Source organism: Desmodus rotundus, chromosome 6, assembly GCF_022682495.2.
Source record: "Desmodus rotundus isolate HL8 chromosome 6, HLdesRot8A.1, whole genome shotgun sequence".
Taxonomy (NCBI): Eukaryota; Metazoa; Chordata; class Mammalia; order Chiroptera; family Phyllostomidae; genus Desmodus; species Desmodus rotundus.
In genome coordinates this window covers 63,077,961-63,090,445 of record NC_071392.1, presented here as the reverse complement: position 1 = coordinate 63,090,445, position 12,485 = coordinate 63,077,961, and the positions used below count along the sequence as shown (strand labels likewise).

The following is a 12,485-nucleotide window of genomic DNA, read 5'->3' as shown; positions in this document are numbered from 1 at the left end:
ATCTAATTCTTTTAAATATATAAATTTTACTGAAATACTAAAATAAAACAAATCAGTGCAGTAGATGGAGCTGGATTAATTGTAAGGGATTTGTAAGGGGACCTTAGACTTTATAATACAAATATGAGTGCTGTGGAGTGTAAACATTTTTACTGCTAGAATATTATTAAATTAGGAAAACTGATTAATAGTATTCATGCCTCTTAAAGTCCTTTAAGTGTGGGTCTTTTCTTAAAGACATACCATTGGAATTATCCAAATTCAATGTTTAGGACTGAAGGACATATATTACAATCACATTTTATATTATTATCCATCAGATAAATTTGGATTATATAATACTTAGCTGAAACATGCTGACATTTATTCAGAAACTTAAGTAAGTGGAGCCTTTCAGAAGATGGCAGCAGGATAGGTGGGAGCAGAGTCAACTTCCCTCTGCACCTGGTTGAAACACCTACCCAATCTACTGAGGAACAAAGCGAACAGCCAAAAGCACCCCAGTGTTTACGAAGATAGGAGACCAAAAAGTATAGAGGACACTGAGAAAACAGAACGTAAGGGGATTGCTTCAGGACAAAAGGTCCCTGGGCCCAGCATGGGGACCAGGGCGGCTGCAGCCCCAAGCCTGACTGCCGGGCCTGCTGCAAGACTCCTGGGAGAGAGCCAGATTAATGGCTCCCTCCCCTGACAAACAAGGCCTGCACAGCACCATGAGAGACCTGGTTGCTTGAATTCTCAGGGAGGGGAATAAGGACGAAGTGGTTAAACCCACCGAGACCATGGGCGCTGGATGGGGAGAGTTGAGAGTTGGGTCCTGTGCGACCCTGACCCGGACAGTCCCTGGAATAGCTGGAGAAGTGGGCTGTGTGAGAGGACAGGCACTTCCTTGTACAGAGGGAGCCACAGGATTGAGCAGGAAGATTCCCCGCCCCCCAAAAAAAAGACCCTTGGGGGCACTTTGGGTAATTCCCCTGCAGCAACAGCTCCAGTCTCCTCTCCACCCAACCACCTGACCATCCAGGGAGTGTGTGCACCCACTGCGGCCTGAGCGCATGGACCAGGGAGTGTCCACACCTTATCTCGGAGGGAGCTGAGAACACAGGCACAAATTGGGAATATGCCCAATGAACAGTGAGTGTGTGCAACCCTGGGGACAGTGTGTATTGACCCAGAAGTATCTGCATCTCATCTCGGAGGGAAGTAAGAAGACAGGTACCAGGGAGAGTGCAATTCAAGTAAGGCTCTGTGCCCACACCCATAGCCCGGAGGAGGCCTACCATAAAAAAAGGTGGGAACACCAGGATACCTCCTGGAAGAGGAAACCCACCAACAAAGGAAACACCAACAGATAAGAACAGAAGAAGGTGAAGGAGGGAGTGGAAGTAACACCAAGTCAACCCAGGACCTATCTGAAAATACAAATAAATAGTAAAATAATTACTAAGAAGAAACATCTGAACAAGAGAAAGAGAAAAGCCTCAAAACATTGTAAACACAGAAGAAGCAGCTCTGATACAACCTGCCCACAGCTGCACAACAGAAAACAAGAGGTGGAGGACAGACTGACCCTCAGATAACCAGCTGGTGGGAAAGACCCACCAAAGAAACACCCAAAAACAATAAAAAACCAAAGACATACACAGAGCCAACATAAACTGCAGCCAGAAAACAGTAAGATCGGGAGATCAAGGAGACTGTACAACTAAAGTTCACAGGTATTCTATCACAGAAGTTCACAACAAAACCCAGGGGGTTGGAACAGAGCAACTTCAGAAGCAGAGGCTAACAGGAAGAGTCTCACAAACAATGGGAAGACAAAGAACCCCCAAATGAAAGGAAAGGAGGAAGTCTCAGAAAAAATGCTAAATGAAAAAGAGGCAAGTCAACTATTAGATAATGAGTTCAAAAGAAAATCTCACCTTTAACTGGAACATAATCAACAACAAAAAAAGCAAACAAAATATAACCAGAGACATTGAAATTAAGAACAATGTAACAATAGCCAGAGGGGAGTGCGGGGGGAGAGTAGGGAGAGGGTATACTGGAGCTACTATAAAGGACACAAGGACAAAATCAAGGAGGAGGGTAGAGGTGTGGGAGGGAGGTGGGATAACTGGGATGGGGTGGAGGGATAGGGAGAAAATGCAGACAACTGTAATTGAATAAAAATAAAAATGAAAAAAAAAAGAATTGGTTGTAAGGAAGCTTCATGAGCTCACACAGAATTACCAAAAACTACAGGGAAACTACAGTGAACTCACAGCAAACTATATCAACATGAAAAAGGAAATAGAAACTATCAACAAGGGCCAAGAGGAAATGAAGAATACAATTTCTGAACTGAAGAACACAGTAGAAGGAATCAAAAGCAGGCTCAAAGCAGAGGATCAGGTCAGCAAACTGGAGGACAAGGTAGAAAAAAACACCCAGAATGAGCAAGAAAAGGAAAAGAGGCTCAGAAAGAATGAAGAGGGGTTAAGGGAAATGCAGGACAACATGAAACGTAATAGTATCTGCATAATAGGGATACCAGAAGGAGAAGAGGAAGAGCAAGGGATAGAAAACATATCTGAAAAAGTTATGATGGAAAATTACCCTAATTTGATGAGAGAAAAAGTCGCACAAATCCAGGAATCAGAAGGAGTCCCAAGCAAGAGGAACCCAAAGAGGCCCACTGCAAGACACATCATAATTCAAATGGCAAAATTCCAAGACAAAGAAAGAATCTTAAAGGCAGCAAGAGAGAAACAGGAAGTAACATGCAAGGGAGACCCAATAAGGTTACAAACTGATTTCTCAGTGGAAATGCTCCAAGCCAGAAGAGAATGGCAAAAAATATTCCAAGTAATGAGAACCAGAGGCCTGCAACCAAGACTACTTTACCCAGCATGGCTCTCAATCAAGATAGAAGGCCAAATAAGGAGTTTCCCAGACAAAAGAAGTCTAAAAGAATATAGCTCCACCAAATCAGCTCTGCAAGAGATGCTAAAGGGTCTGCTGTAAGGAAAGGAAGGAAAAGAGAGAGAGAGAGAAGAACACAGGTACAAAATATCAGCAATGAATAAGTACCTATCAATAATAATCTTAAATGTAAATGGATTAAATGCTCCAATCAAAAGACATGGAATAGCTGAATGGATAAGAAAGCATGACCCACACATATGCTGCCTGCAAGATACCCATCTCAGGACAAAAGACATACACAGACTAAAAGTGAAGGGCTGGAAACAAATATTCCAAGCAAATAGACAGGGAAAAAAAGCAGGGGTAGCAATACTCATATCAGACAAAATAGACTTCCAAAGAAGGGCCATAAAGAGAGACCCAGAAGGTCACTTCATAATACTCAAAGGAAGAATCCACGAAGAAGACATAAACATTGTAAATATATATGCTCCCAACATAAGAGCACCCAAATTCATAAAGACAATCTTGGAGGACTTCAAGAAAGATATTGACAGCAACACAATTATAGTAGGGGATTTTAATACCCCATCGTCAAAGAAGGACAGATCTTCCAAACAAAATATCAACAAAGATATTGTGGCATTGAACAAGGCCTTGGATGAAATGGACTTAACTGATATATATAGAGCCTTTCATCCCAAGGAAGTAAAATACACATTCTTTTGAAATGCACATGGAACATTTTCAAAGATAGACCACATGATAGGACACAAAACAAGCCTCGAAAAATTCAAGAAAATCGAAATCATATGAAGCATTTTCTTGGACCATAAGGGACTGAAACTAGAAACAAATCTCAAGGAAAAAACCCCAAAACACTCAAAAAACACGGAGATTGAATAGCATGCTATTAAACAATGAATGGGTGAAAATGAGATTAAAGAAGAAATGAAAAAGTTTCTGGAAACAAACAAAAATGAACTCACAAGAATCCAAAACCTATGGGACAGAGCAAAGCAGTCCTGAGAGGCTAGTTTATACCAATAAATGCCTACCAAAAACAATAGAAAGAGCTCAAATAAAGAACCTAACCCTATACCTACAAGAACTCAAGGAACAACAACAAAGACAACCCAGAGCAAGTAGAAGGAAGGAAATAACCAAGATCAGGGCAGAGTTAAATGACATAGAAACTAAAAGCACAACTGTAAGGGTCAACAAATCCAGGAGATGTTCATTGAAAAGATAAAAAAAATCAACAAGCCCTTAAGCAGGCTCATCAAGAAAAAAAGAGAGAAGACCCAAATAAACACAATCAGAAATGAAATAGGAGAGACTACAGATGATACCACTGAAATATAAAGGACTGTAAGAAATTACCAGAAAGAACTATATGCCAAGAAATGTGAAAACCTAAATGAAATGGACAAATTTCTAGAAAACTACACCCTTCCAAAACTAACTGAAGAAGAAGCACAAAGCTGGAACAGACCAATACCACCTGATGAAATTGAAATGGTAATCGAAAATCTTCCGACACACAAAAGCCCTGGACTAGACGGTTTCACAGGAGAATTCTACAGATCATTTAAGGTACAGCTAACCCCCATCCTCCACAGATATTTCAAAAAATTCAACAAGATGGAAGACTCCCAAACTCGTTTTATGAAGCCAGCATCAACCTAATCCCAAAACCAGATAAAGACATAACAAAGAAAGAAAACTTCAGGCCAATATCGCTGATGAACATAGATGCTGAAATTCTCAATAAAATATTGGCAAACTACATTCAGCAATACATTAAAAAGATCATACATCATGATCAAGTGGGATTCATCCCAGGGATGTAAGGATGGTACAATATTCACAAATCAATAAAAATAATACACCACATAAAGAAAAGCAAATACAAATACCACATGATTGTATTGATAGATACAGAAAAAGCATTTGATAAGGTACAGCACCCATTTCTGATAAAAAACACTCAGCAAAGTGGGAATAGAGGGAGCAGTCCTCAACTTAATAAAGGCCATATATGAGAGACCTACAGCCAACATCATACTCAATGGACAAAAACTTAGAGCCTTCCATCTAAGATCAGGAACAAGACAAGGATGCCCTCTCTCAACACTCGTATTCAACACAGTACTGGAAGTCCTAGCCACAGCAATCAGACAAGAAAAAGAAATAAAAGGCATCCAAATTGGAAAGGAGGAATTGAAACTGTCACTGTCTACATATGACATGATAGTGTACATGGAAATTCCTATAGACTCTACCAGAAAACTATTGAACCTAATAAATGAATCTGGCAAAACAGCTGGATACAAAGTCAATACTCAGAAATCAAAGGCATTTTTGTACACCAACAATGAAATGTAAGAAACAGAAATCAGGAACAAAATCCCATTCGATATAGCAACAAGAAAAATAAAGTACCTAGGAATAAACCTAACCAAGGAGGTAAAAGACCTGTACTCAGAAAACTACACAACACTGAAGAAAGAAATTAAGGAAGACACAAACAAATGGAAGCATGTACCATGCTCATGGATTGGAAGAATTAACATCATCAAAATGGCCATACTACCCAAAGCGATTTATAGATTCAATGCAATCCCTATTAGAGTACCCATGACATATTTCACAGATATAGAACAAACATTTCAGAAATTCATATGGAATCATAAACGACCCCGAATGGCTGCAGCAATTTTGAGAAAGAAGAACAAAGCAGGAGGGATCACAATACCTGATATCAAACTGTATTACAAGGCCACTGTAATCAAAACAGCCTGGTACTGGCATAAAAACAGGCACATGGACTACTGGAACAGAACAGAGAGCCCAGAAATAAACTCAAGTCTATACGGTCAATTAATATTTGACAAAGGAGGCAGGAGCATAAAATGGAGCAAAAACAGCCTCTTCAACAGATGGTGTTGGGAGATCTGGACAGCTACATGCAGAAAAATGAAACTTGATCACCAACTTACACCATACACAAAAATAAACTCAAGATGTATAAAAGACTTCAATATAAGTTGTAACAGCATAAAAGTCCTCGAGGAAAACATTGGCAGGAAAATCTCAGGCATTCCATGCAGCAACATCCTCACAGATACGTCCCCTAGTGCATGCGACATAAAGGAAAGAATGAACATATGGTACCTGATCAAAATGAAAAGCTTCTGCATGGCTAAAGAAAATGGCATTAAAATACAAAGAGAACCAACAGTATGGGAAAACATATTTGCCAATGATACCTCAGACAAGGGCCTGATCTCCAAAATATATAATGATCTCACACAACTCCACTCCAGGAAGACAAATAACCGAATTAAAAAATGGGCAAAGGACTTGAACAAACACTTCTCTAAGGAAGACATCCAGAGGGCCCAGAGACATATGGAAAGATGCTCAGCATCACAAGCCATCAGAGAGATGCAAATTAAAACCACAATGAGGTACCATCTCACACCAGTCAGAGTGGCCAACATAAACAAATCCACAAACACATGTTGGAGAGGATGTGGAGAAAAGGGAACCCTAGTGCACTGTTGGTGGGAATGCAGACTGGTGAGGCCACTGTGGAAAACAGTATGGAATTTCCTCAGAAAACTAAAAATGGAACTGCCCTTTGACCCAGCAATTCCACTGCTGGGATTATACCCTACAAACCCTGAAACACAAATCCAAAAGAACCTGTGCACCCCAATGTTCATAGCAGCACAATTTACAATAGCCAAGTACTGGAAGCAACCTAAGTGCCCATCAGCAAATGAGTGGATCCAAAAATTATGGTACGTTTACACAATGGAATTCTACACAGCAGGGAGAAACAAGTAGCTTGTACCTTTGCAATGGCATGGATGGAACTGGAGAGCATTATGCTAAGTGAAATAAGCCAGGTGGTGAGGGACAAATGCCATATGATCTCACCTTTAACTGGAACATAATAAATAGAAGAAAAAAGGAAACAAATATAACCAGAGACATTGAAGAGGGGAGTGGGGAGGAGATAGTGGGGTGAGGGGTTTACAGGAACTACTATGAAGGACACATGGACAAAATCAAGGGGGAAGGTGGAGGTGGATGAGGGAGGTGTGTTTGGCTGGGGTGGGTTGGAGGATGGGGAGAAAATGCAGACATCTCTAGATGAATAACAATAAAAATTTTTAAAAAAGAACCATAAATAGTTGGTACAAAATAGACAGGGGGAAGTTAAGCATAGTATAGGAAATGCAGAAGCCAAAGAACTTATATGTATGACCCATGGACATGAACTAAGGGGATGGGAATTGCAGGTGAGAGGGAGGGTAGAGAGCATTGGGGAATAAAGGTGGGGGGGGGGTAATGTGAGAAACATAATAGCATAATCAATAAAATTATTTAATCAATTAAAACAATAAAAGGGATTTTTTAAACTTATTTTTAGAGAAAGAGGAAGAGACGGAGAGACACATAGATATGCAAGAGAAACATTGATCAGTTGCCTCTCACTCACCCCCACCTGGGTATCTGGCCCACAACCCAAGCCTGTACTCTACCTGGGAATTGAATCTGGGATTTTTCAGTTTGCACACTGGCACTGAATCTACTGAGCCACACCAGCCAGGGCCTAAAAAGTTAAACTTTTTAAGCTCAGTTTTTTTACTTTTGTAACTTAAAATAATGGATCTTTAAGTAAAAAAAAAATGTAATTCTATCTAAAGTCTAGTTTGAGACAATTGATAGTGAGGTAATGATCTAACGAGATGATCTTTTGGGTTTGTATATCCAAATACAGAGTCTGCATGATAATTTGGCTTGGAAAATACTGCTGTCTCTGCCTGTGTAAGTACTATCAAAAGATCAGTCAGATTAGAACCAAATTATGTATTTGGACTTTTTACTTGAGCTGACTTACATTATTCTTTGGGCCTTTGATCAAGAGTAAATATAATGGATGTTATAGTGTATGGCCTAGATTATCCCCTTCATGACTAAACCACCCTTGCTTTCGCCTGCATAATCTTTCTTTCCTCACCCTCTGTGGCTCAGGTTCTCACAGCACCTACTTTTAAAGTCAGAGTACATTTCCTAGATCACCTAACTTATGACAATGAATGTATACTTTTATATTTAAAAATTTGGGCATATGAAGAATGCCTTTGCATATTTGTAAAACTTGCTGTTGAAATTTTGGTCCTATATCATTGAAAACATCAAAAAACCTGGTTTATAAATTCTAATACTATTCTTAAAAAGATTTTTCTCTCCTTAGAACTGGTATAATAAATTCATCAGTAAGATATATATTAGATTGAATCAGATGGAACTGACATTCTGTGGATCAAAAATGGTGAAATATCTGCAATTTCACAAGTTCTAACCTAATAATTAAAAAAAAAATTCTTTTTCCTTGGCTGACAGGATGCTCATGGGTCAATTGTATATGCAATTACAAATTAAGTTTCCACCCACATTTTCTGGTACAAATAACTCTCACCACATTCACCATTCTTATTTATTTACATGTTTCAGAAAATAGGGAGACTAAAAATAAATTATTTTAAGTGAAATAAAACAGATTCTGCACATAGAAAAAATCTTGAACTTCAACTGACCATGACTATATTTAGTTTCCAGTAGCACAGCAATAATGTTGAGACATGATTCAGAGTTCTGGAAGTATGATATTCATTGTCTTAAACTCTGACATTTTAATGAACCAAATAATCTATAGCTGCTTCAGTCTTTTAGGTTAAGACTGATATTCTGATTACAGTTCATCTGTTCCTATTGTGGATTCCCAGAGCACTTTGTGGTAACTATCGTCAGTCTGTACTTTGGTGATTCATTCATTCAATCACTCATTGAATACATACAGACACATATTTTTAAAAAAATGTTTATGTATTGATTTTATAGAGATGGGACAGGAGAGGAGCCATGGAGAGAGAGAGAGAGAGAGAGAGAGAGAATTTGTTGTTCCACTTATTTATGCATTCATTGGTTGATTCTTGTATGTGCCCTGAATGCAGGGGGATTGAACTTGCAAACTTGGCATATCTTGACAATGCTGTAACCAACTGAGCCACTTGAACAGGGCTTAGATACATATTTTAAAAAGCATACTCTGTACCATTATCTGGGGTATGCATAGGAAATAATGGCAGTATAGCAGCCAGCAAGATAAACACAGTGCTTGCTCTCGGAAATCACATACGTTTCTTCCCTGTCTAGACTATGACTAGACTGCAAGTTCTTTGAAAGCAGACACTGCAGTTATCTCCTTTCGATTTTAAGTGTATCACTCTGCACACATTCTGGGCGCTCAATACATATTTCTTACATAAGTGAGTAAATGAACGAGAGCAGCCTATAATTTCATTTACTTCATCCAACCAAAAACTAGGTCCTTCAGTAAAACAAATGCAATGGCTAATTTTATGAATGCATCTTTAGATCTCAGGCAATTTAAAAGTATTTTAGAATTGGCTGTGTATGATTTTAACTGATATTTACACCTAGTTGTCTCATTTTTCTGATATCAGTCCATGATTGGAAAAGAACAGTGATTTTTCTGGGGAGTAGTTTAATCACATTCCATTGATTCTTTCCCTTCTTCACTAAGCTTTTAAACTCTTTTTGCTTAGTTTGCAGGTGCTACAAAGGTTGGGTCCAAGACACTCTTCTCTTTTGCCTGCCAAACATTTGGAATTCCCTATAAATAACCAATAATTTAGGTAGAATTAGAGTTGGTTTCTTCTTATATTTTAGTCTGTCTCTTTATAGAGTGATCTAAAGAGGTGATAGTAGTCTTCATTTCAGAAAAGAAGGTATTTGTGTTACTTCCTTTTCATGACTAACTCTGCAACTATCTCCCAACTTTTTGTCTTTCTTTCTTTTATATTTTGTTAGCCAAACTCAATTAGATAATGTTTTTTAAACTTTTGTTATTGTTGTTCAATTACAGTTGTCCCCATTTTCCCTCCATTACTAACCCCTTCCCTACCCATCCCCATCTTCCATATTTAATCCTCTACCCACCCACCAGTGTCTGTCCATGGGTCCTTTATACATGTTCCTTGATGACCCTTCCCCTTCTTTTCCTGTTATATCTCTCCCCCTCCCCTCTGAGTGATTACTTGCTTTTTATTTCCATGTCTCTTATTTTATTTTGCTCATTTGTTTGTTTTGTCCATTAGGTTCCACTTATAGGTCAGATCATATGGTATTTGTCTTTCACCACCTGGCTTATTTCACTTAGCATAATGCTGTACATTTGCATCTATGCTTCTTTCTTTCTGCTGTGTAGTATTCCACTGTGTAAATGTACCACAGTTTTTTGATCCACTCATTTACTGATGGGCACTCAGGCTGTTTCCACCACTTGGCTATTGTAAATAACATGCTATGAACAGAGTGGTGCATATGTTTTTTTGAATTGGTGTTTCAAGATTCTTAGGGTATAATCCCAGCAGTGGAATTGCTGGGTCAAAAGGCAGCTCCATTTTTAGCTTTTTGAGGAAATTCCATACTGTTTTCCAGAGTGGCTGTACCAGTCTGCATTCCCACCAACAGTGTACTAGGGTTCCCTTTTCTCCACCACCTTGCCAGCACTTGGTGTTTGTTAATTTGTTTATAATGGCCATTCTGACTGGCGTGAAGTGGTATCTCATTGGGTTTTAATTTGCATCTCTCTGATGGCTAGTGATGCTGAGCATCCTCTCATTCATCTATGGGCACTCTGTGTGCCCTTCTTGAAGAATTGTCTGTTCCGGTCCTTTGCCAATTTTCTAAAAATGATTTTATTTATTTATTTTTATAAAGAAGGGAAGGGGGAGAAAGAAAGGGAGAGAAACTTCAATGTGTGTTTGCTTCTTGTGTGCCCCCTACTGGGGACCTGGCCAACAACTCAGACATGTGCCCTGACAGGGAATTGAACAGGCCACCCTTTGGTTCACAGGCAGGTACTCATTCCGTTGAGCTGCACCAGCCAGGGCCCTTTGCCCATTATTTAATTGCATTATTTGTCTTTCTGGTATGGAGTCATGTGAATTCTTTATATGTTTTGGAGATCAAACCCTTGTCCAAGGTGTCATTGGCAAATACATTTTCCCATATGTTTCATTCCCTTTTTATTTTGCTGATGTTTTCTTTAGCTGTGCAGAAGTTTTTTAATTGATGGAGTCCCATTTCTTTATTCTTTCCTTTATGTCCTTTGTTCTATGGGCCATATCAGTGAAAATGTTGCTGTGTGGAGGAATATCTTAGATTTTCCTGCCTGTGTTCTCCTCTAGGACTTTTATGGTGCCATGACTTATATTTAAGTCTTTTATTCATCTTGAGTTTATTTTTGTGTATAGTGCAAGTTAGTTGTTGAATTTCATTTTTTTTTGCATGTAGCTGTCCAGATCTCCCAACATCATTTGTTGAAGAGGCTGTTTTTACTCCATTTTATGCTCCTGCCACCTTTGTCAAATATTAAGTGACCCTAGAGACATGGGTTTATTTCTTGGCTCTTCTGTCCCATTTTTCTATGTGTCTGTTCTTATACCAGTACTAGACTATTTTGATTACAGAGGCCTTGTAATATAGTTTGATATAAGGTATTGTGATCCCTCCTACTTTCTTCTTCTTTCTCAAAATTGCTGAGTTTATTTGGGGTCTTCTTTTTTTCCATATAAATTTTTGACATGTTTGTTCTATATCTCTGAAATATGTCATTGGTATTTTTAATAGGAATTGCATGGAATCTATAAATTGCTTTGGGTAGTATGGACATTTTAATGATGTTAATTCTTCCAATCCATAAACATTGTATATGCCTCCATTTATTTAGATCAGCTAAGTGTCCCAGGGGGGTGCATGAGCAAGTGGGTTTCTCACCTACCTACTTTGCTGCTATCTTCTCTTTCCTTTTAACTTTATTTATATTGTTGACACTTATTTTTGTTAAAATAAGATGTCCTCATTTTAATCTTTTGCATTTGAGATTCCCTTCCCTTTTTCTCCAATGCATAGGACCGTCTCCTTCCAACACCTGATTTATAACCATTTTCTCTTCCAATTATTTTTAAACTATTGTTTTTGTGGAATTTTTAATTTGTTGTATACATCACTGAGCCAATATGTGTAATGTTTAGGAAGGCAGGCTCTGTATTCTGGATTCATCCCTTACTTAAGTAATAACTGGCATGGCACTTAACCTCTAAGTCTCATTGGATTCATCTATATGCTGCAATGGAGATACTAGTGATACCTGTCTCCTAAGGTTGTAACAAGGATAAAATAAAGTAATGTGGGTAAATTGTTCAGCACAGTGCCTTATACCTGTTGCATATTTTTATCATTATTGTTGCTTTTGCTATAGTTGATATTAATACTGCCATAGATGGAAAACTTCTTGGACCCTGGGATCATATCTATGACTTCTCTTGTACTCTTGATATAACACAAAATACAAGTACTCTAATGAAGGCTTTTACAGTTGGTGGATGAATAGTGAAAAATGAATTAGCTAATGTTATAAATTCTGATTCAACATACTTTTCTTATAAGAGATACTTGCCATTTGTGGATAA

The 12,485-nt window shown here is 38.4% G+C and overlaps 1 protein-coding gene across 3 annotated transcripts in view; it reads left to right on the top strand.

The window, feature by feature from the left end:
- Positions 1–12,485, top strand: part of TFEC (transcription factor EC) — a 132,664-nt gene that overhangs the window by 40,892 nt on the left and 79,287 nt on the right. The window contains exon 2 of one of the 3 annotated variants that reach the window (XM_045191550.3): positions 7,703–7,749. The exons of the other annotated variants lie outside the window; for them this stretch is intronic. The gene's annotated coding sequence lies outside the window, so the exon portion shown is untranslated. The remainder of the gene's footprint in view (positions 1–7,702; positions 7,750–12,485) is intronic. 3 annotated transcript variants of the gene reach the window in all.